Consider the following 24,809-nt stretch of genomic DNA (forward strand, 5'->3'; position numbering starts at 1 on the left):
ACCTTCTCAAGCTCTGCAATATCCTTTTTTAGGTGTGGTGACCTGAACTGTACACAGTATTCCAAGTGTGGTCTCACCATAGATTTGTACAAGGGCAGTATAATAGCAGCAGTTTTATTCTCTATTCCTCATCTAATTATGGCCAGCATAGAATTTTCCTTTTTCACAGCAGCCGCACAATGGGTTGACATCTTTATCCAGCTATCCACTACCACCCCAAGATCCCTTTCTTGGTCTGTTGCTGCCAGCACAGATCTCATTAGCGTATATGTGAAGTTGGGATTTTTTGCCCCAATATGCATCATTTTACATTTGCTCACATTGAATCTCATTTGCCATTTTAATGCCCATTCTACAAATTTGGAGAGATCCTTTTGGAGCTTTTCATAATCCATTTTTGTTTTAACCACCCTAAATAATTTGGTGTAATCAGCAGACCTGGCTGCCTTGCTGTTCACCCCCAGCTCCAGGTCAATGATGAACAGGTTGAAAAGCTTCGGTCCCAACACAGGTCCAAGAGGGACCCCACTACTCACATCCCTCCATTGTGCTTGGTTATACACCTGTGTCTCGCTTCAGTATGCAATGAGGTTAGAAAGAGTTGTCCTTCATTCCCAGTTTCTTCAAGGCTCCCTAAACACTGTGATGGCGAAATCACATTACCTAACAATCCTTAATGATGCTCATGTCCTTACATTTGCTTCCTCTCTTGTTGTTTTCTACATCACTTATAGGGATGACCTTCACAGATTCCCCAAGGCAATGTGTTCGGCGAATGAATCCTTTCTTGCATGAAAAAGCCGAGTTCTTTTGCTGACTGTACACCTGCAGCCTATCAGTTCCACTAGAGGTGCTTTTTTTGGCCTCCCTTCCTTGTGAGGCAATTGGGACAAGTTCTATAGTCTTCAGCTCCCTGAAGTCTCTTGTTCACAGAACAATGTGCAAAGACTGGCCATGATTTCTAGACCGCATACAGTCCACCTCTTATCCTATCCTAATGAACAAGGAAAAGGCTGCCCCACCCTGTCTGTCCATGGGCAGTTCTGTTGTTTTTCTCTGGGTCTGTGGAAATGCCCCTCAGCATCCCCCCCCTCCCATAGATGCACACTTTGATTTGTAACACAGGAATTTGCTTCTGCCAGGCTATTTTGAGTGTACTTGATGAAAAAAAGTCAACTCTGAACTCTGTCATAGCTATATTTAGCTGGAACTTCTCTCCCTGGGATTCAGACTCTATTTGGAAACCTTGTCGCTTGGTGTGCAGCCAATTCATTGCTTTTTTACACAGACATCCCTCAGCATATGGCAAAGGGTTTTTGTTTTTTGTTTTTTTGTCCTTCCTTTAGTTTTATGAGTAACAGTTACTGCTGTGTTCACCTGGCCGGCTGACAACAATGCTGCTCAGGGTGCATCTGACATGGTGGGCAAATGAAGGGGCAGACAGCGTGCAGTTCATGAGGCACCCAGCATTAATTTCAAAGCCTACATAGTTGTAGTTCTAAGTTCACTGGGAAGAAAGCAATGTACTAATTGGCTTTTAAAGCCATTTAGACCAAATATAAGCGGGGTGGGGAAACGCAAGATATAGGCTTGGATCCATTCCAGTGTTTCTACAGATTGACCAATTTCCACCTGCAGAGCATGGCTTTCTTGCCCACCCCGCTGCCACCCAGAATGCCTCTTGATTTGGGGGGACATTTTGGACTGCAGTGGGAGTGGGAAGGCTTCATGGGTGGAAATCCTTCAATTCATATAAACACTTCAGTGGATCCATGCCAGATTCAGCAATGACTCTAATTCAGTATCAAAACTTTGAAAAGTGATTAAGGCTTATGATTCGCAGGTCTGCTATATATTTATGGTGACCCTGATCCAGCTATACTTGCAAGTGCACAACAGCACAGTGAGGTGATGTATACACTCATCTGCATCAAAAGAAGCAACGTCAGTTCAGTGGGGCACATATCAGCATCACACTGAAGATGCACATGTGCACCAAAATCCACATCTGCAACAGTTGTGCATGTATGCAAAAAGCTACATGGAATAGATTTCCCTTAACAGATCAGGGCTAGTATCTAGCATTGCCAGACCCCCACGGGGCCCCTCCCCTGATGCCATTCAGCCGGCCAGTAGGGGGACTTGCCAGCAGCAAACTAAGGCCTAGCCCTCTGTTGCCGGCAACATAAGGATGTAGGATTGCCATTGGCAACTTGCCAATCTCCAGGTACTAGCTGGAGATCTCCTGCTATTACAACTGATCTCCAGCCAATAGAGATCAATTCACCTGGAGACAATGGCCACCTTGGCAATTAGACTCAATGGCATTGAAGTCCCTCCCCTCCCCAAACCCCACCCTCCTCAGGCTCCACCCCAAAAACCTCCCACCGGTGGTGAAGAGGGACCTGGCAACCCTATATGGATGTCTTTTCTACTGCTCACCACAAGTGATGTAATCATGTTGCCGGCAATGTGTGGATGCTCTGCTATTAGGGTAAAATCTCTATGGTAAAAATTGATTCTACCATAGAGTTTTTGCCCAAATACCAGAGCATCCCCCGCAAGGTTGGTGACATGATGACATGTCGACATGTCACCAGCAACAGAGGCCTAGGCCTCAGTCTGCTGCCAGTAAGTTCCCCCCACCTTCCGCCTGTTGCAAGGGAGTACCTGGTAACCCAACTAGTATTGGAAATGTTAATATGTGCAGGGAGAATTATAGTTTATTAATGCATCCCCACCCAGTTCAAAACGTTCTGGAGAAATGAACCAAAAAATCCCTCAAGAGTGGAAGGTGAGCATTTTGTTGTCTTAACAGAAGCATCATTATAAAGCATCTGCTAGGGTGAGAACTGTTACAGTATATTAAGGTCAGATAGACTAGACTGGCCATGCTGTGCGTTACTTTTCCCATTCATTTTGATCAGGGTCTAAATGAGTCCAACGTTGTTTTTGTGAAATGCGTAAACTGAACCAGAATAAAAGCAGAACACAGCAGTTGCCCCCATCCCTTACAGAATGAGATCAAGTGGAGTATGGCAAGGGCCAGTTCCAGGTTTGCGTGGTCCTTGGGCAAAAGGCCCTTTCCCCTTTGAATACAGCCCCTTTCTTCTCTAACAACACCCCTTCCACTTGGCACCTCCCATTTGGCTCTGCCTTTTCTTCTTCAATCACTCCCTTTTCCATTTCGATTTTTCTGGTCAAGAAAAAAATCATAGCAAACCATGCTTTCTTAGTTTCTTTTATTACTTTGTATAAAACCAGTGAGAAGAAAATATGCCTTCCATAATTTTATGTGATGTGCTATTCAATAAAATTGGCATCATATGTGTAAAGCAATAAAGATATTGTTCTGGAGGAATCTTGGTTTCAAAGTTTGTGGAAACGTTTCTCCATTTGCATCACTGAAAGTGAGGAGGCCAACCCACAGCTATCCAAAATGCCTAAGCAATTGAACAATCCCAGTTTAGTGAAGGTGTTTGGGGCCATCAAGTTGAAAGAAGGGAACTTAATTGTATCTTTCAACACTGGATCAAAGGATCCATAACTTAGCTAATAAAGGAAAAGCTTATTTTAATACTGAGAAATGCATCGCTCAGCTTTTTAAACCAAGAGTTGCATCTTTGATACAACTCAATTAACTGTCCATCAACTATCACAATCCAAATCTTGAATTGGTGACTTTATAAATATGTAGTTTTAAAATTTATTTGTATTATCTTTTTTTAAACTGTACACTGCCTTGAGGGGGCCCTAATTTGGTACAAAGATGGCCCAAGTATATTTTTTGCCATGAGAAAGCACCTCTAATGCATTGACTAGTTGTGGCAACTGCAACACAACTGATTTGACAGCATCTCCTCCAACATGTCTGAGACAGAGCTTTTAGGGTCACTTTCGGCAAATGCTGTGTCAGGGGGCAATGCCTCCACCCCAGGGAACTGCCAGCCCTGCAGTTGTGGAAGTTGCCTGTCAGGTTGAAGCAGGGCATGGCCTTGACAGGGTCTACTCAGGAGTAGGGTTGCCAGCTCTGGGTTGGAAAATACCTGGAGATTTTGGGGGTAGGGGTATACTGCCGTTGAGTCCACCTTCCAAAGCAGCCATTTTCTCCAGGTGATCTGATTTCTTTCACCTGGAGGTCAGTTGTAAAAGCAGGGGATCTCCAACCACCACTGGGAGGTTGGCAACCCTACTCAGGAGTCAGCCAGCTTGAAGGAGCACAGGCAGCTCTCAGCAGCACTAACCTTCCTAGAGGAGGTTGGGCAGGGCTGCCAGCTATTTAAAGAAGTCCAGGGGAAGGGCCAGTGAGCTCACCATTCCATTGGCCCAGGACTGGATTGGGGAGGGAGAATTGGCCAAGCCCAGGATTGGCCCTCCCTTGGGGAAGCATTTAAAGGACATGCTGAGGAGCAGCCAGGGAAGAAGAGCCAGACCCATTCCAAGGCAGCCAGGAGTAAGTAAATGGCAGAGAGGGGAAATTGGGTGAAGAGGAACCCCCCTTCTCTTTCTCCAACCAACAGCAACCCTGGAGTTGGAGTGTGAGACAGTCCTGGACTCAGACCTGGTGGTAGCAGAACCCGGAATGCTGCCACTTCCCAGAATTTTATTACTCCCGAAAAAAATGAATCAATGTGATATAATATTACAAAAAAAAATCTTTTGCCTGGCCAGAATGGTCTGCAGCATGCACCAACACAAGATTCCAGTTGTGGCGAAAACAAGCTACAAAGAATGCCTGGGGATATGTTTCTAGAACAATGGCTTGCATTTCCTTGGCACCATTATCACAGTATTGGCCACAACTATTAGACAACAGCCCTGACCTGGATGGCCCAGGCTAGCCTGATCTCATCAGATCTCAGAAGCTAACCAGGGTCAGCCCTGGTTAGTATTTGGATGGGAGACCACCAAGGAAGTCCAGGATTGCTATACAGAGGAAGGCACTGGCAAACCACCTCTGTTAGTCTCTTGCCATGAAAACCCCAAAAAGGGGTCGCCATAAGTCGGCTGCGACTTGATGGCACTTTACACACACACATGAGTCGGCTGCGACGTGACTGTACTTTATACACACACATTAGACAACAATAATCCATACTTTTCTGTCACCCTTCCCAACATAATGCTTGTCAGATTTTTTCCCCAGTTGGTAAAGTGCTGGAGATTTGGGGGTGGAACCTAGGGAGGGCAGGGTTTGGTTTGGTTTGGTTTGGGGAGGGGAGAGACCTCAGCAGGATAGAATAGGCCTTTTATGCATGGCTGTTTCCCTTGCTGTCACCCCTCCAATGACTTCAGGTCTTTGTGTTGACTATGCATGCCGTTTCCAACCGGCAGAGGTCACCTTGCTCTCCCCCTGCATTTCCACGCATTTTGCCCGAGTCTTCAGGGACCTGTTTTATCTCAGATTTGAAAACGTCGGCAAAATGCAGGGAAACGCAGGGGGAGAGAGAGGCAACCTCTGATGGTCAGTAACAGCATGCATAATGAAAACAAAGACCCAAAGTAGTCAGAAAGGTGACTGTAGGGTTGCCAATTGCCTGGTGGTCTAGCAAAGTGCAATCAATGTATTACACGAGTGTAACAAGATAAACAAGCAAAGCTAAGCAACCGAGGTTACAAAGCAAGTAGGTAGAAACAATAAACTTAATACTAATAAATATGCAAAAGTTCATGTGAAGCATATAGTTGCGTTCTAGTCAATTTCATGTTCTTCGGACAACGGAGGAGTAGGTGGTGGTAACGCGGCTCCGGAAGTATTCCAGCGTTTCTCTATGTGGTTCTCTCATTGAACCCGTCACTAAATTCATTGATTCTTTTTTGCAAAAATTTGTTCCACTTACCCCTTCATACATTTTGGACTCTCAAGATTTGATTAAATATATCGAGGGCTTCCTTATGCCACCTAATGCCGTCCTAGCTACCCTTGATGTAACGGCGCTTTATACAAACGTTTGTCTTGACGAAGCCAGATCCATCATTTCTCAACTATTAGATTCTCGTGATGATCTTACTCCACCTACACAATTTTTGTTACAACTTCTGGATCTAATTTTTGATCATAATTTTTTTCGATATGAGTCTGATTTTTTTCTTCAGGTTAAAGGCGTGGCTATGGGCGCTTCTTGCGCCCCATCCATTGCCAACCTTTATATGAATCATTTTGAACAACTTTTCATTTACAATAACAATCCTTTTTCACATCATTTATTGTTTTTTAAAAGATTTGTGGATGATTTGCTACTTATTTTTGACTCCAGTGAGTCCTTTACCAAGTTCCATCTTTGGATAAACACTTTAAATGAACACCTTTCTTTTACTGGACAGTGTCATCTTGATCATATTGCTTTCCTTGACCTTACCATATTTATTCAACAGGATCGTACCTTAGCCGTAAAACCCTTCAAAAAATCCTTAGCTAAAAATGCTGGTTTACACTTTGCTTCCAATCACCCTTTGCATTTAAAAACAAGTCTCCCATTCAGTCAAATGCTTAGACTGAAGCGAAACTCCACCCTTGAACAAGATTTCCATTACTCTTCTGATCAATTAGAAACATCTTTAGCCCATAGAGGCTACCCCCAGCATGTTTTGAATAATGCCAGACAATGTGCTGCCCGTATTGACCGTCAAGATTTATTTAAAAAACATCCTCAAAATGCCAATCATAAAATCTTTTGTTCATTAACCTATAGTCAACATTCCCATGCTATACAGCAATGCATTAGGAAACATTGGCATTTGTTGAATACTATTCCGGGATGCAGTGAGCCGCCCACTTTCGGCTTACGTCGCACTGCCTCGTTAAAAGACACTCTGATAAGATCTGATTCTTTGAATACCAGTAGACGTCCCACAACAGTTGGACACTTCAAATGTAGTGGTTGTTCTGTTTGTCCCCTCTCTTTACCGGTTAAGGAATTCCATTCTCCTTCTTCTGATTTTCGTTTTCAGCTCAAGCATTTTTCTAATTGCTCTACCAGCCGGGTCGTATACACCGTCTCTTGTGGATGCTCTTTACTTTACATCGGTTCCACAATGAGACAGGTTCGCCTACGTATAGGCGAGCACAGGTCCCGGATCAGGGCACGCAATTTTGAGGCTCCCCTCACCAGCCATTTTGTGGCAAAGAAACATTCTGAAAACATTTTTGTTCTTTGGGCTTATAAGGATCACCCCCATAATACCAGTAATGTTCAAAGGATTTTGTTACAAAACGAAATGCGCTTCATTTTTCTATTTAATACCCTTACCCCAAACGGATTAAATACAGAATTCGATTTATCCTGTTTCATATAACTTCCCCTTTAAGAGTCAAGTTCTATTTGACAGCTGTTTCCATTTTGTTTTCTTACTTGAGCCTTCTATTTGAGCCTGTTATTTTCACAGTCTTTTCCACGTATGAATTTTTTGCTAGCAGCCCGTTCGGGAGCTCCAAACTTATCCTAGGAATTGTACAATTAAGCCCTCGTGGTGAGTTATAATATTTATTCAAAATGTCTGTAGTTTGTTATAGAGGTCTTTTATATATTTTTGTATTCTCATGTTTATAATTTTGGACTAGGCTGATGAAGCTACCTTGTGTAGCGAAAGCGCTGGAATACTTCCGGAGCCGCGTTACCACCACCTACTCCTCCGTTGTCCGAAGAACATGAAATTGACTAGAACGCAACTATATGCTTCACATGAACTTTTGCATATTTATTAGTATTAAGTTTATTGTTTCTACCTACTTGCTTTGTAACCTCGGTTGCTTAGCTTTGCTTGTTTATCTTGTTACACTCGTGTAATACATTGATTGCACTTTGCTATTTTTGCTTGTTTACTTTTGCCTACTACTGTTTTATTTGACCAATTGCCTGGTGGTGTCTGGTAAACTACCGCCCATCCACTGGGCTGCCCGCTGGCCAGCTGAGGGCTGGCGGGCACTACGGGCACACACGCGGTCAGTTTTGCACGCATCACTTTTGGGTAAACCCGGAAGTGATGCGGACGCTCTAGCAATCCCGGCCAAAACTCTATGGAAACCATAGAGTTTTTGTCCGGGATTGCTAGCGCGACCCCATCACTTCCGGGTTAAACCGGAAGTGACATAGCACATCCTGGAACCAGGATTGTACACATACACATACATACCATCACGCATACCACTGGAAATAGCACTGGACCTTCTGGGGAAGGATGGGACTAAACTGAGTCAATCCATTCTCCTCTCCTCTCCTGTCCTCTCCATGTCCTAGTATGTCAGTGCATACTAATGGATCGAGGCATACGGGTTTAAAACAGGAAGGAATGACTTGCTCAAGTCTGGATATTGTAAGCAATGGCAAAGATGAATATAACCACAAAGTATCTGTAGACATACACCAAAGAACGTTTGCTGATTGTAGCCATCATCATGATTTACTCTGTTGTTTGTATTGTGTGAAGACTGAATAAAAAGAGAAATATGCGTTTTCCTCTAATGTGTTGAAAACTTGTAGAAAAGAGAGATAGATCAGTTATTGACATCCTTCCCAAATATTTTGAAATCATTACTCTAATGATGATGCCACAATTGTATACTCCATAGCTTCAAATACAAATCATATTCAAACCATACTTCATTCAGTGGCTTCTAATAATAAATGTTAATAATTGTTAGGGTTGAAAGGTCCCTCTTTGCCACTGGTGGGAGATTTTGGGGCAGAGCCTGAGAAGGGAGGGGTTTGGGGAGGGACTTCAATGCCATAGAGACCAATTGCCAAAGTGGCCATTTTCTCCAGGTGAGCTGATCTCTATTGGCTGGAGATCAGTTGGAATAGCAGATCTCCAGCTAATACCTGGAGGATGCCAACCCTGATAATTGTATTATTACTAAAGAAAAATATTAAAAATATAATTCCAGATTTTCACATATAAACAAGGCCTGGTGCACTCAAGGTTGCTGTAAAAAAGTCCCCTATCAAGACAGGTTAAAAGTATGTTCTTATGAGAGATCTTATAGGTTGGGGGCAGCTGTGTTCATTCATTCATACAAATAAGCTACCAAGTAGCTATTGCAACCTTCACATGGCAGATGCACAGAATCACAGTTCTGTGGCACGAATGCTACATACATGAGTGACAGATGTCCGTATTCCATGGTGTTTTAGAATTCTGTGTGAAGCAGTTGTAGCCTATGAAACTGCCCTTATTATAGCAAGCAGTGCTCACCCAGGAGAGGAAACTGCTCACATAACAGGCAGCCTAGAACATCATAGCATTAATTTTGAATGTGAAATACCTGACTTACTACTCAGAGAGACAAGGCAATGGCATGTAGCCACCCTAGACAGCAACGGCAGCCCCAGGAAGGATGGATTATAGGAATCAGTTCAGAGATGCATGAGAGCATTTTGCACCTGTGACTCAGCTGTGGTGTTGGGCTTGTTATCTGAGCCAGAGAAGTCCCTGATGCCTTGTGCCAATTTAGAACCCAAGTTATGATTATTCAGTTTAAATGTCTGACAGCGGAGTTGGCCATCAGGCCAGGAGGGATCCTGCCAATTCCTATTCATTCTAAACAGATGGATCTTATTAAAAGAGGTCGAGCCGCTAACCCCATCTCACTGTTCTTTGCCTTCATTGTGGGCTCCCATTGCTGCCTTATCAGGCCAGCAGCCCGAAGAAGGAAAGATGGCTTGGGAAGAAAGGGGGCCCAACACCCCACTCCTTGCAGTCTTTATGTGCTCAGTGAAGGATAAGAGAAGACTCCGTTTTTCTGTTCAGATTAAATTCACATCGGATGAGTCAGGCAAATTAACAAACAATCAAATGCGTATGGCCTGGCACTTCTCTCAAGACTATTTGGTCTGTGCTATCAGCAGCTCCTTTAGCTGAGCAAATCATCTAGCTTCTATGGGCAACTTGGTGGCATTAAAAGCGGAAAGAATTTCTGATGGAATTAGGTGGCTTTTACTAACCATGAGCCAACCCTGTCTCCAAATCATTGGGTTGACTTTTTGGTATCTGGACAGATTCTATAAGGTTCCAAATGGGCTGTGGGGCATTCTTCACGGTAGATTTTGCTTCTGTTTTGCCACGGACTAAAGAAAAACACGATTTAAATGTTTTTTTCATGGCCGCGATTTATCCCCATCAATTATCTGTAGTTTTGGTTTTTCATGGGAACAAAGCACGCTGTATTTGATAACGGTTTGGTCTGTCCCTTTTGCAGGAGCCCTCCCCTTCCAACAGGCTCATTGTTTATGCCTGCCCCCAGCTCCGCCCCAACTCCGCCCAGCAGAATACCTCGTGCGGTTCACCAGCCCCAGCACAAAAAACAAGCACCAGTCCCTCTGGTCTCCTCCATTTTTCTTCCACCCTCGCTCTGTTCTGCTTTGGGAACAGTCAGATTCCAAATTGGGGGAGGCAGTGCTTTCCTCAAAGCTTCCCTCTATTTTCTATAGGTGTGGAACCCATTGCCCTTTAATGATAGACAGGATTGGGGGGGGCGGCAGCAGGGAATCCATGTGCCCAGAGAAGTGTTTAGCTGAAAGTGGGAATGGGGGGTGGGGGGAGAGGAAAGAAGGTCCCTGGATTGCGCGCTGGCCATGATCCAGCCACATTGCATCGTGAAAGACAGGAGGGCTCCTAGCTTGCATGCCAGCCCCGATCCAGCCAGTGTGCATGGCGAGGGGGGGAGAGGAAAGAAGGCCCCTGGATTGCGAGCTGGCCATGATCCGGCCACAGTGCATCGAGAGAGAGGAGGGAGATAAGAGGAGGCTGGCCGCCCCTCTTCAGAAAAGTGATGGGTGGGAGTTTTGACTTGGGTTTTCCGCTCTCAGGATGCACATTTTCCCCATCCGATTTCTCAAAAATCCCCCCTCCCCTTTGGGGCAGAAGGGCCAACAACCCCTTCTCTTGAAGATCCCCCCCACTGCCCTAGACTGAGCTGCCACCACCACCACCCCCAGCGCATGAGGAGCACATGGCGTGGCCCCGCCAGTCTCCCCCTGGAGCCGTCCGTCCAACTTCCCCCTGGGCTTGGAGGTGTGGGCCCAGCTCCAAGACCCATCCCGGGCGAGGGGCGGGGAAGGCGTGCGGGGACGGAGGGAGAGAAGTGCCAGGATTCTAGGCAGGCAGGCAGGCAGCCAAAGGGGCGGTATTCTTGTTCGAGCGCAAAACTCCCCCAGCCAATCACCGTTCTTGGGGGAGGAGAAAGGAGACATCCCGGGGAGCAAAGCAAACATTTTTTCATGGGCATCCGCGCAAGAAAACACGTGTCCACAGGAAAGATCGTTTCAAAAGTGGTTTGGATTTCCTCTCTTTTAACCCAGCTTATTTTGCTAAGGGGGGGGAAACCACGGATCTGCAGTGAATAACCAAAATTTGACTCCGATGCAAATCAGCATCGAAACAGCAGCAAATCTCCGTGAAGAATACCCCTGTGAGTTGGAGCAAAAATAAATCTCCTCTTAATAACTTTCCTTTCATGCTCTGCTTTTGTAGCTATGCTTAAATTTCCAAATGCTCTCAGATGGCCTGACTGAGAAAGCAACAAAGCAAGTTATCCAACTTTGGATATACATTATTAACTACTTCCCAAATTCCACTGGTGACTAAGGTATAAATCTCTGAAAAGCTAGACCACCCAGGCATCAGAACAGGGAAACCCACCTGGTTTCTTTCTGTAACAGGAGTACTTGGGGGAGTCCAAAACCAGTACTCTGCCTTCATTTCTGTTCTGTTTTCAACTATCTTTGTGTATCTCCTGTACGTATGTGTACCTTCCTCCTGAAATTGTGGTCTTTTTCCTACTGCTGTATTTTTGCAGTTTCCCCTATATAGTTGTTCTGAGACTAATTGGATGCAATGAGCACCTTCCCCCCCAAAGTGAGTGTACCGAGATACTGGATTTAGCCTGATTTGACTTCTACAGGAATCAATTAGCAAGGTGTCTGTAGTAAAAGGATGCAAAGCCCATGGGTCCTATAAAGGAGAAGCATGAGCAAAGCTAATGACTAGAGAGAGGGAATTATGGGAAGGTTTGCACCTCTTTAATGAAAAAAGTCTAGAAGAACAGCATTATAAAAGTGTCAGTTTACAAGCTATAGAGTTGCCAGCTCTAGCTTGAGAAATTGTGGAGATTTAAAGGTGTTGCCTGGGGAAAGTGGGATTTGAGGAGGGGAGGGAGCTCAGCAGAGATGTGATGTCACTGTAGGAGTCTCATTTCTCCTCAACTCTAATGTATACTTCAAACTCTCTGAAGCTGCTGTTTCCTCCAGGGAAATTGATTTCTGTAGTCTGGAGATCCGTTGTAATAGTGAGAGAACTTTAGGCCCCACCATGAGGTTGGTAATTCTAACAGGATTCCGTTTGGACTGTGTCACTTGCTTGCACAAAGAATTGTTAGCTAGAGGGCATGCAAAAACATGCCAATATTGAGGAGCCCTAAAAGTAACAAAAGATTTAGTGGTTAGTAATTAGAGTAGGGTTGCCAACTGCCAGGTAGTGGTGGCAGGAGATCTCCTGCTAATACAACTGATCTCCCGCCAATAGAGATCAGTTCACCTGGAGAAAAATGTCCGCTTTGTCAGTTGAACTCTATGGCATTGAAGTCCCTCCCCTCCCCAAACCCCGCCCTCCTCAGGCTCCGCCCCAAAAATCTCCCACCAGTGGTGAAGAGGGACCTGGCAACCCTAGATTAGAGACAGCAGCCACAGCAGTAACAGGGCTTTGGGAGCACAAGGCTGGAGAGTGAGTCAGCTTTGGTTCTCCAGCACCTCAAACAGAATGAGAAGCAGCTTCAGGTTTTTGAAAGTCCCAGTATTATTTTCTTTTTATGTTAGGTTTCTTGGTGATTTTTGTTTCTTTCTTTGTTTTAAGCTGTTTTAGAGCTTTGTGAGCTGCATTGAATGCCCATATTGGTTAAACGGGGAGATGTGTAATTGCTCTGAAAAAGTAAATAATAGTGGTTTAGAAATATAATACCCATAATAACCAAATACCCATTAACGGGATGCAATCAGTAATTTACTAATAAAGATAAATCCAAACAACACCCATTCATAAATATTATACTTGCTCTGAATCTGAATTATTTCTGTTTTGGATGAGTCAAGAATCTCCCAGTCTTGTAGCATATTATGATACCTCACTGTGTACAGTTTTTGGGTGGGGTGGGCTGAAGCAGAAAAGGGCAACATCTAGAGCCTCTATCAAACAAGACAATTTTTCTGCTCCGCATTTCTTCTTTCCACCTATTATTGAACCATCTTAGAGGCTTGGGCAAGGCTTTGAAAATTGATCGACCCTTTCTAAGCTGGAGTGGCAACACGATTTCCCTTTGCCCATGGTGGGGGGCACCACTTCAGCACTGGAAAAGTCAAGGGGAACACCAGCACCTCATCCCACTGTGCCAGGGGGCCCATCGGGATCAGGCTCTTGCAGCATTTTTAAACTGTTTCATCAGGTTGTAAAATGGCTGCAGCATCTATAGGTCAGGTCCAGGGACACCATGAACTCTAGTTTGGTTCTAGGACAGTGACTTTACACTTCCTGTTCATTATTTCATCAAAGTCTCTTGACATGGACACGGGCAAATGCTTGTGTTGATCATTATGGACTAAACTGTCCAAATCTAACTTCAACTTTTTCATCTTGCACACCCCTAAGATCAATGTAAAATGAACCAATATAATCCAGATGTGTGTGTGTGTAAAGTGCCGTCAAGTCGCAGCCGACTTATGGCGACCCCTGTTGGGGGTTTTCATGGCAAGAGACTAACAGAGGTGGTTTGCCAGTGCCTTCCTCTGCACAGCAACCCTGGACTTCCTTGGTGGTCTCCCATCCAAATACTAACCAGGGCCGACCCTGCGGTGTAAATTAAAAAACAACAACCTTGTGCCGAATACCTAATAGATCTCCATGCAGTTCGTTTGACCTAGTTTGCCCAGTGCTTAATCCTCAATATAACTGAAAAGTGTGTTATAAAGAACAGATAAGAGTCATATCTGGTTATCTTTGCAAGAGATTCCATGCTGGTCTCTGTCATAGGAAGTAGACTTTGAAAATCCCACTGTAACTAAATTAGCAATTTTATGAGTTAACCAGCTGCTCAGCAGAGCCTCTTTGTCATGTTTCACAGCCAGGGAAAGAAATGTGTGGCCTCATTAATCCCTATTTTTCTCAGATTCTAAGTCATGGCCTCCTTGGAGCATATCACATCAGTTCTTCAGTCTGTGGTATATCTTTTTGCAAAGGAAGCAGAAGTTCTACAGTTCTTTAAATGAGCAGAAATCCAGTGCAAAAACAGTGTTCAAAACAGAGCAGCTCTCTTGTATACAGTCACGGTTCTAACCATGCAATCCTGAACAGAGTTATACCCTTTTAAATCCATTGGCGTCCATGGGATAAATCTGGGATAACTCTTCTTAGGGAAGTATCCTATCTTCCAGCTTTGAATTCTGCAAAACAAAAACTACTGCTAATTTGGTGGTTGGCAGTACATTTCTGGAGGTGCTACTAGTCTCTTGGAAATTTGATGCTTAGAATCAGATAGATTAAGGTGGAGGGTCCATAGATCAGTGGTCCATGGCTCGTATCCATAAGGTTGCATGTTCAGTTCCCAGCATCGAGAAAAGATCTTGGGTAGAAGAACTCGGATAGACCTCTGCCAGAAATTCTGCAGTCAGAACAGCCAACACCAGGCTAGATGGACCAATAGTGTGTACTTTCTCTAGAGGTTACCATGTTGTCATTTTTGTTTTGTATTATGAAGACTAAAAACAGATACCCAGCCATTGATTAATGAGGCTTCAGGGCTGACTGGCCAATTTTTTGCTTGTTAAAAATATCCCATAGGTAAATGGCCACTACTAAAGCTGACCTAACACCCATTGCACCTCCTTACTGACTTTGTCATAGACACTAAAAGCCAATCAAAATGTAAAATCTTACATTCCTTAAGCAGATCCCTGGAGCAGGAGAGCTGCTGAGACCATTTTTCCACATCTGGCTTCAGTTTGGCTGAAGTTGGCATTGGAGTGGTCTCAACATTTAAGGAGGGGATGATAAAAAATTTTCTCACAGAGTTACATAAACGATCAAAGTCTGGAACAAAATCTGATAGCTGATTCATTCTCGGCTGGCTACCTTTCTTTGCTCCCTAGCAACTCTGGATAAATAATCTTTAGTAGTGGATATTGGGAAAGACCTTGCTCTCCCAGAGGCCCTGAGAACTGCTGTTAATCAGAACAGACAAGACTAAATTAGATGAACCAATGGTTTCACTTAGTATATAGCAGCTTTGTATGTTCAAGATTTGTGATGTCCAGCTGTCACCATAATCCATCCCACACCTGAGAGGAGTTAAGCTGAAGTGGGAGGTGAATCTCTCTTCCCCGTTGTCAGGCTGAGGGGGTGGGGGAAACCAATTTAAGGCCTTTTTTTTTTTTTTTGCTATGCTGCATAATTCAAACTCAAGGCCAGATCTAGACTGGGAGGTGTGTTCTGCAACATAGTGGTTTTAGGTCAGTTATTTTATTTATTCAAAATATTTGTATCCGGTCTTTCCACAACACCCAAGGTGGCTCACAAAATATAAACATATACATTACAAAAAATAATTGAAACACATAAATCAAGTTAAAACTGCTACTCCTGAAACAAATATCACCACGTTCATTAGTTACTTCAATCATGTGCATGTTGATATAATTCACATGAACACACTTGAAGCTGCCTTATACTGAATCAGATCCTTGGTCCATCAAAGTCAATATTGTCTACTCAGACTGGCAGCAGCTCTCCACGGTCTCAGGCAGAGGTCTTTCACATAACCTACTTGCCTAGTCCCTTTAACTGGAGAAGCTGGGGATTGAACCTGGGGCCTTCTACATGCCAAGCAGATACTCTACCACTGAGCCACAGCCCCTCCTCCTCCACTTTACATGTTTTATGAAAGAGACAGAGTATGGGATTTTTCCGTACCACTTCATCAGGCTATTCCAAATGTAGGTACAGCAACTGAAAATGACTTTACATGGGCTGCAGAAGAGTGGGCCTCCAGAATAGAAAAAGTAAGCCAAAACTAAGATGCCTGATGACCTTAGATAGGCCAGCTCTGGGTTGGGAAATACCTGGAGATTTTGGGGGTGGAGCCTCAGGAGGGGAGGGTTTGGGGAGAGGAGGGACCTCAGCAGGATTTATTGCCATAGAGTCCACTCTCCAAAGTATCCATTTTCTCCAGGGGAACTGACCTTGGTCATTTGGAGATCAGTTGTAAAAGCAGGTGCCACCTGGAGGTTGGTGACCCTGGGGCGTCTGGGATCATAGGGGGAAAGCAATGTGGGTCCTAGGCCATGAAGGCTGGGAGTTGATGGTTGTTTGAGTTGAGGTCTGAGGAAAATGAGACAAAAGCTACTGTTCTGTTGACTTGGTGAAGACCACATTCCAAAGCCCTTTCCGAGTGTTATATTTCTGGCACTGTTATCTCTCCCACCAGGAAAGTGAGCTACGCATGATCCTTTCAATATGCACAATTGTCATTTTGTCTGACAAAGGGCAGTGTGTTATTTTGTAGCCACGGTACACGCAACATGAAATGCAGATTTTTTTTTTAGGATAAGCATTTGCATGTACCAAAGTTGCAAAATACATGTGTTACCCTTTGCAAACAAAACGATTGTGTGTTCCAAGAGGATCCGTCGTAGCATGTTATCCCAGTATGCAAGGCAGGAGCGCCAGAAACACAGTGCCTGAAAGGAACTTTAGTCTTCATTCTAGGTCAGGTCAATCAAAAGGCTTTATAATGCCTGAGGAAAATGCTAAGGCCAGAGCACATCCAGTCCATGCCAGTTCACTCAGCTGAGTCATCTCAGATCCCCTGATGTACACAGTTCAGATGCCGGAGTCTCCAAAACTTAAGAGGTTGGATCCAGACTGACAGTCTCCACTCCCTCAGGAACAGGATTTGTGGGGGGACTTCAGGCTGCCATGGGCGGGGATTGCTCTCTGTAGGTGGAAATCTTTGTGCCCACAGAAACATCAAGTCTGGTTCCAAGACCCGTTTCTGGCCAAGACCCTGGATGGTTGCTGCCAGAATAGACAATCCTTAATATAGCACACCTCATATGTTCATATGCTTCAAAGGTTCAATTCACAGGGAAGCTCTTGCACACAAACACTGTTGAAATAAAAAAGAACTGAGCAATAGCATGGGATTTGTCCGGAGCAATAGTTTTTTTTTCCCTCCAGTGGGGCTTGTGCAAGAGAACTTCCAGATGAATCCCTCCCTATGCTCATTTGTGGGGAGAAGGCTATCATTTGGATTTCCAGCACAGGCTTTGCCTAGATTCAACATCTTTTGTGTTTTAATGTTGCCTTTCACACTGCTTCACTGATGCCCCTAAAATACCATTGCCCCAAATATAAAGGCTTCCTAGCAAAGTTTCCTAGCAAAGCTGACACAGTCTTTCCTTAGTTAATTAAATTTCCAGCTGGTGCAATGAATGCAGATTACAACAAGCAGAGAACTACAAATGTTGCTTTCACAAATCTAACAAAGCAAACCTCTTTTCCAGGCAGGCAGCAATTTGTCAATAGTGTGTGAACTGCTTTCCCTATCAGAGATTCTGATGCCACCTTACATGCCATACTAAGGCCACAGGTGCACTTATCAATTGCTTCACTGGATGTTTCTAGGTTTTGGGTTAGCAATGACTTTGAAAAGAGTTGCCAGCTATTTGGTAGCCATCGTGGCCACTCAGGGGGACACAGTCTTCACATGCTTAGAGGCACTCTTCATGATTATTACATCGTATGTCTCAAGGCTGACCCCTGACCCCTAGATGCAGCTTCTGGAGTTGACCCCTGCTTTTTCCCAGTTCAAATTAAGCCCTACTTCAAGTCAACCATCTGGAACTAGGAGGAGGATTTGTCCACATGTGCCCTGCAGCGCCAGAGGAGTCTAATTCAACTAGCTTCCTCCTTATTACCTAAATTCTGATCTCACTTCCATCTAACAATACTAGAATCCCAAAATATAAAGAGGCTGGGGAGAGCACAATTGAAACCAACAATGCAAACTCCACTCTGGCACAATGCCCTCATGTTCAAAGGCGTTACAGCAGGGAGGAGGCAAGGAGAAAGGCTTGTGTGCCAGTTGCTACTTGCCAATCACTGTCTGTTAGTTATTTCTTGCACATAAGTAGCTTTTAGGCACTGAGCTTAAGCCCAGCTGTACAGTAGGTGTAGCTGAAGTGGCCATTAAATCCACAGCAGGTGTCCTACTCAGGCAATTATTTCGGGAACATTAGAGCTTTCCGATTCTTGCCACCCTGCCTAAAAATCGTGACCAACAATGTCACTGAATATCTCAGGGGCACCAGAAAACCATGAATAATAACAGAAGGCTGGATTTATGAAGAATATCCTTCTTCAGAAAAAACATGATTGGGTTTTGTTTTTGTTCTTTGGACAGGACTGCAAAATGAATTGCTGGAGGTGTCATAAATACTTGCCTTCTCTCCTTTTCTCCTGACATCTCCTCCAGAAAGTGAATTCTGCATGGTTGCCAAGATCCAGATGGGGCCTGGAGACCTCCCATAATTACAATTGATCTCCAGACTACAGAGATCAATTTTCCTGGAGAAAATGGCTACTTTGGAGGGTGAACTCTATGGAATTATACCCCAAGGATGTCCCTCCCCTCCCTAAACCATGCCCTCCCCAGAATCCCCCCTCCCAAGTCTCCAGGAATTTTTCAATCTGGAGATGACAACCCTACAGACTAGATCAGCGATTCAACTGAAAGTGGTAACATTTGTTGATGGGGAACAGCCCAGTACTGAAGATTCGCCATTCCAACTTGGTTGAGGAAGTTATTAAATACTTGGCTGGCTGGTCATGACAGATCTAGAATACCAGGGATATTGTAAGAGACCCAGCAAAGTATCTTAGAAGCCAAAGACAGCCTTTTCAATATGGCTTGTACTTCAAAAGTGCCTATTAGCTGTGATGGATAAATGGAACTTCAGTGTTCAGGGGCAGTGTAGCAGTCGGACACCATCTCCAGCTGTTGCCTCTGTTACCTTACCTGCTTGGGGACTTCTGAGGCATCTGGTTGGCCATTATGGAAAACAAGATGATTAACTAGATCAGGGCTCTGCAACCTTTTTGAGTCTTTAAGGCACTTTTGAAATTTTGAGGAAGGATAGAGGCACTATCAGAAAATTTGGAGGGGGTGTAAATCACCAAATGACTGTCATTGGGGACAGGGTTCAGCTCCTTGCTACTTAATCAGCTGATAGGGAATGTTCTGAAGTTCCCTGTTATTTTTTTCATTTCAGTGGACTGTATCCTCAAGAAGCAAGTGGGCACCTGGAAATACATCGTCATGCTATCCACAATGGGCACCTTATTACTTGGCAAGCCAAACATTAATACTTTGAAGTAAAAATGGCTCAAACGAGTATATATGAATGATAATTGTACTGAATGATGAACAGCTAACCAGGAAGGAATGTCTTGGTGTACCAGCTACTGATCCGTCCCTAGGCACTAGCAGGGTTTATGCCATTGATTACAGGGGCAGAAGAAGGCTGCAGCTGTTGTAAACTATCCCGTTATCTAGCACTGTGTTTTCATCAAATTGTAAAGGCTAGGGTTGTGCATATTGATAAACCCGAACCAAAAATAAACTCGAAATTAGCCATTTTGGCAATATTTGGTTTTTTGGTTCTTGTAGGTTATCCGGGCTGTGTAACCGTTTCGCCAGCAACTGTGGCAGGCATCTTCAGAGTAGTAACACTGAAGGACAGTGTCTCTCAGTGTCAAGTGTGTAGGAAGAGTAATATATAGTCAGAAAGGGGTTGGGTTTGAGCTGAGTACTGTCCTGCAAAAGTAATGTGCTAATAACCTACAAGAACCAATGAACTCTGACCGTGAAAGCCTTCGACAAGAATTTGGTTTTTTATTTTACCGAATACCAAAACCTGGGAATAAAGCTGAAGCCAGATAGCTGATTGCTGAATCAGTCGAACAGGCATTTATTTGAAGACACAAATGCTTTGGCCAGTGATGAACTCAAAGAGATCCGTCATAACGTTGCTTGTTTATCAGCTAGCTTCAAGTCCAGGAGCGCCATAGAGACCAACAAGATTTTCCGGTTTTGCGGTTTCAAGAGTCAAACCTCCCTTCGTCAGGTAGGGAGTTTTGCCTCTTGAAAGTTCATATCCCAAAAATATTTTTAGTTTCTAAGGTGCTACTGGACTTGAATCTAGCTGTTCTACTGCCGACCAACACAGCTACCCTCTGAAACTCATTTATCAGAACTATTTTCAAAGTTAAATGAAATACATTTGCAGTTGCAATGAAATGAGATCAATCTTAAAATCAAATTGTTGTCTCTAAGTTTGTTTCAAAGTTAGCTCTATTCAAACACAGTATAGGCTGTCATGAGGATCGTTTTTTGATAGAAATTCCAGATTGGGTGATAAATCCATTTTCAGATACTGAGGAAGTTGGGGTAGTGGAGGAAGAACTAATTGAGTTACAAAATGACTGAGCTGGAGCCAAAGTTTAATTGTACCAAGAGTTTTGGTAACAGAAGAAAATTTCTGATCACTATCCTGCACTATGGACAGTGTTTAAGGAGCTCCTTGTTGCATTTCCAACATAATATTTGAGGGGACATGGTTTTAGTGGGGTCATCCAACTTCTCTTCAAGCAAAGACATTGACTCCAGATTACTAAATGTGGTGATTTAAGACTCCTGCTAAGTGACTTTAAACCAGACATTGGGAAACTGGTATTACTTCATCAAGCTCATCCATTGCATTAAGAATTTACTGAACGGTGAAGTAGTTACTAAATGTGGTATCTATGATTCTTGATAAATGACTATCAGACCAAGAAAAGCTGGTATCACTGGATCAGGTTCATCAATTTTGTTGAATAAATTAAACTAATGTTTTATTTGGATTTTGAATAAATGTACAATTAATTGTTACTGTTTTGAATTTTATTGCTATTATGTTCTTTAGTGGGCTGTGCAGACCACTATTCTAAATAATGCTTTTTATAGATGGGGGTGCCCACTGGGGATGAGTTTATGGAACCAAGGAGGTAGCCTGAAAAGGTCTGGGAACCACTGGTCTAGGCAATGAAGCAAAAGGAAGCTTAAAGAAATTATCTGGCCAAATTTACTTTTACTGCCCTTTGACCTTACTTATGCTCACAGTTGACTGATTCCTTTATTGGTCTAGCAGTCCATAGTTCCAAGATGTGATATTTCAGCCAGTGGGCATCTCCTCCCCAACTGCCCCAATCATCCATTAGACAAAGGACACAGGGAGTCCTAAATTCCCCCTTTCCATATAGTAAGGTAAGATGAACACCGTTCTGGAGTGCTGAGCTCGAAGATCCTTCCTGGTGTTGTAAGTAAATGTACTGCATAGGTAGGAGGAAGAGTTTCCTCTAAGCCCATGGCCAACTGGAGTCCTTTGTTATTCTAATGTCCTCACTGTTGGAGATGGACTGAACATACCTACTATAGGAGACAACTATAGGAGACATCTGTAAATTCTCAACAGGGATGGGACTATGTTTTCCCCCAAGCACTGCTGTCTGCTGGCCAACAAAATAATGGCTCAGTGCTTAACAGTACTTAAATGTCAAAGGGAACTATTAATTATTCCCAGGAAGGAATAATTCCCAGGAATTCCCAGCTAATAGTAATTGGAAAATTCCACAGCTCTTGCAACATGGCTTTTTATGAAATAGAGAAAAAGGCACAGAAGGAGTGATTTCTGAATCCAGATGAGGTTTTTTATCACAAACAGAAGCACATTATTAATGACATCAGAACTATCACTGTCGCCATTCAGTGATTGTATTGGCATGTTTCATCCACGTTTTCAAAGTTGAGATAAAACAGGTCTCTGAAAACATGTACAAAACGCAGGGAAGTGCAGGAGGAGAGCGAGGTCAGAAACGGCATGCATAATCAACACAAAGCCCTGAAGTCATGGGAGAAGTGACTGCGAGTGAAACAGCCATGCCTAAAAGACCGTTGATGGCAGAACCACAGGGGTTGGGGGGACTACAATATATCTTTTGGGTTCAGGACTAATACCTAAGACCGGCACTGATGTTATTGTGCAAATGGAAAAGAAAACAATTTGAACAGAGGAATATCATGGAAATTAATACATGCGTGTGCTCTTAAACTAGAGCTGTTTCCCCATACACACAGGTTTTCTCAAACTTGCAATTTTTCCTTATCAGTTTATAGTGAAAAATTATTTTTCTAAATATTTCTGGTATTCTTCTGTGTGTTCACATCATTTTTATTTCCCCTAGTTTCTAAGCAAAGAACAAGGTGAGTCAGGAGCAAGGGGATGGAAAATATCTGCGAAAAACTTTAACCTGATACATATAACAGGAAAGGTCTCTCTGTGTGTAATAGACAGGGGGGAGATTCTTCCCCATCCACCTCTCTTCAGTTTAAACTCTAATTGTCTTTCCCAAGCTTTTTGAAGTCAGCCAACTGGATATATGTCCTTCTAAAATGAATATAGTGCAATATGATTAGATATAAATAATACAGCATGCCTGAAATAGTGTCGCCTCTCAACATTAAAGCAAGCACGTCATGGAAAGAAGGGAAAAGCTTTTTTTATCTATTTTGGCATATTTGTTTGCTGTGGTTTGTTTTGTTCCTTTGGAAAATTCAACCTTTGGCATGGAAGGAAATGGTCAGAAGCCTTTCTTGTTTTTTGAAGGAACTTGACAGAGATGAGAACACAGGAGGAAGGCTGTGATGGAAGGATTGCCATAATGTGCTGTGGGATGACCCAGGGTAGCTTGGTTCTCCTGATCAATGACTGGAACTCAGCCCCAGTTGTGGTGTAAGGTGTTAGCAGAATTGTATACGAAAGTAGCCTATCCTGGATTAAGAAAAGAGACAATGTTGTACCAGCACTTCAGTTGGGGTTGATAGCGGATGTGTGTGTGTGATATCAGAGCCAGCTGAAGTCACAACCAAGGCAACTCTTCTGAAGCAGATTACTCATACATGCAGGTGAGGGAGTCTTCTTCAGAAGCCAGATCAGCAGTTGTTGAAGCTGGTGCTTTTAGTTGGAGGGTATATCCCTCTGGACAGGACTGGGTGAGCCCCGTCTTTTAAATGACTCTTCTGCTATCCAGATTACTCCACTGAAGGGTGATGGATAGTTTGGTCTGACCAAGTTGGTTCAGATAACACAACCCCTACCTCAAAAGGGTCCCAACTATGGGATCCCAACAAAACCAGTCAAAGATAGAAAAATGGGAGAAGGCACAGAGCCATGCATCTGAGCAAAGGTGAATAGCCAAAACCTGAAAAAGCAGAATATTTATTTATTCAGCTTTTCAGGAATCACCTATCTGGCTTCGGGCAGATTCGCAAGTTTTGGCATTTGGCCGAAAATAAACCCAAATATTGCCGAAACTGCTAATTTTGGGTTTATTTTTGATTTGGGTTTACCGATATGCACAGCCCCACTACCTACCTATGCCTACATCTTTATGCTGCGTATCTTCCAAAGAGTTTAGATAGATTTGCATGGTTCTACCCTCCCCCATTTTATTGGCACAAGAAATTTATGAAGGAGGTTAAGCTCAGAGAGTGTGATTGACCCAAAGTCACCCAGTGAGCTTCATAGCTGATTGGGGAATAGGAACCTGTGTCTCTCCAGTCTTAGTCCAACACTCTTAACTACTACATCACAATGGTTTTCTGCAAACTTATCTGCTGTTGTGAAGTTTCCATCATGAGTAAGGGAGGAACAACCAGGACCTGGCCTTCTTTATTTCAGAAATGCAATTACTTCAACACACCTTCAGTACATTTTCTGGGGTTTAATTCGGCAACGTATACTGTCTGTCATTTATGTTGTGCTTTTTGTTTGCAAAACATTAATTTGCAGTCTACATCTTAATTGTCATCCCAATCTCCTTGTGATGCAAGTCACTGTTATTTCAGTTGAAGACATGCAGGTTGAGGGAAAGTATATGACTGCACTTGTACGCAGGCCTGAGATCTACAGTGAACTTTGTAATCACCAGGTCAATGGCAGCTGTCATTTTAGAGCGCAGCATTACCGGTAAAGGGAATTTATTATTGACCCTCGGCTTATACGCGGGTCAATAAGAAATTCTCTTTTCTGGCCTCAAATTTGGGGGGGGTCGGCTTATACTCGGGTCGGCTTATACCCGAGTATATACGGTATGTGTTATAGATACCTCAAGAAGGCATTAATGTGAAGTGGACTGATGATAAAGATAAAGCTCTGCTGTTCTTTCACTGGGATTGGGTGTGGATTCCTAAAGAACATAAACAAAGGACTTTCACATTTCTCTTTATCAATTTCAGTTGCCTATTTTACCTAAAAGGGGCCCAGGAACTGTCTTTAAATAACATTATCAGACTTCATGTCCTAGTGAGGCTATTTTCTAAATTTCCATATTGCTTTTCCTAATACAAAGATTCCATTCACAGTGATTTACAGCAATCAACAAGGAGGAGCATAAGTTGCACCCCTAAGAGTACCTGTAAAGATCAGAAGTGCTCAAACAGAATTCCTAATTCCTAGTTTTTAAAAGCACTGTGGACTATGAATGTAAACTACTATGAATGTAAACTTCTTTGGGAACCTCTTTTGGCCCAATCATGGCTCTCCTCAAAAAAAACCCTAGAAATTTTAAGTTTATAGGGACTTTTCGTGTAGTGGTTAAGAGCAATGGGCTCTAATCTGGAGAACTGAGTTTGATTCCCCCACTCGTCCACATGAAGCCTGCTGGGTGAC

At 43.4% G+C, this 24,809-nt stretch overlaps 1 protein-coding gene across 1 annotated transcript in view; it reads right to left on the bottom strand.

Moving 5' to 3' along the window:
* Positions 1-22,417, bottom strand: part of LOC130477494 (small ubiquitin-related modifier 3) — a 99,823-nt gene extending 77,406 nt beyond the window's left edge. The window contains exon 1 of the mRNA XM_056849474.1: positions 22,408-22,417. The gene's annotated coding sequence lies outside the window, so the exon portion shown is untranslated. The remainder of the gene's footprint in view (positions 1-22,407) is intronic.
* Between the last annotated feature and the right edge of the window lie 2,392 nt (positions 22,418-24,809).

The sequence above is a fragment of the Euleptes europaea genome, chromosome 5 (genome assembly GCF_029931775.1).
Source record: "Euleptes europaea isolate rEulEur1 chromosome 5, rEulEur1.hap1, whole genome shotgun sequence".
Classification (NCBI taxonomy): Eukaryota; Metazoa; Chordata; class Lepidosauria; order Squamata; family Sphaerodactylidae; genus Euleptes; species Euleptes europaea.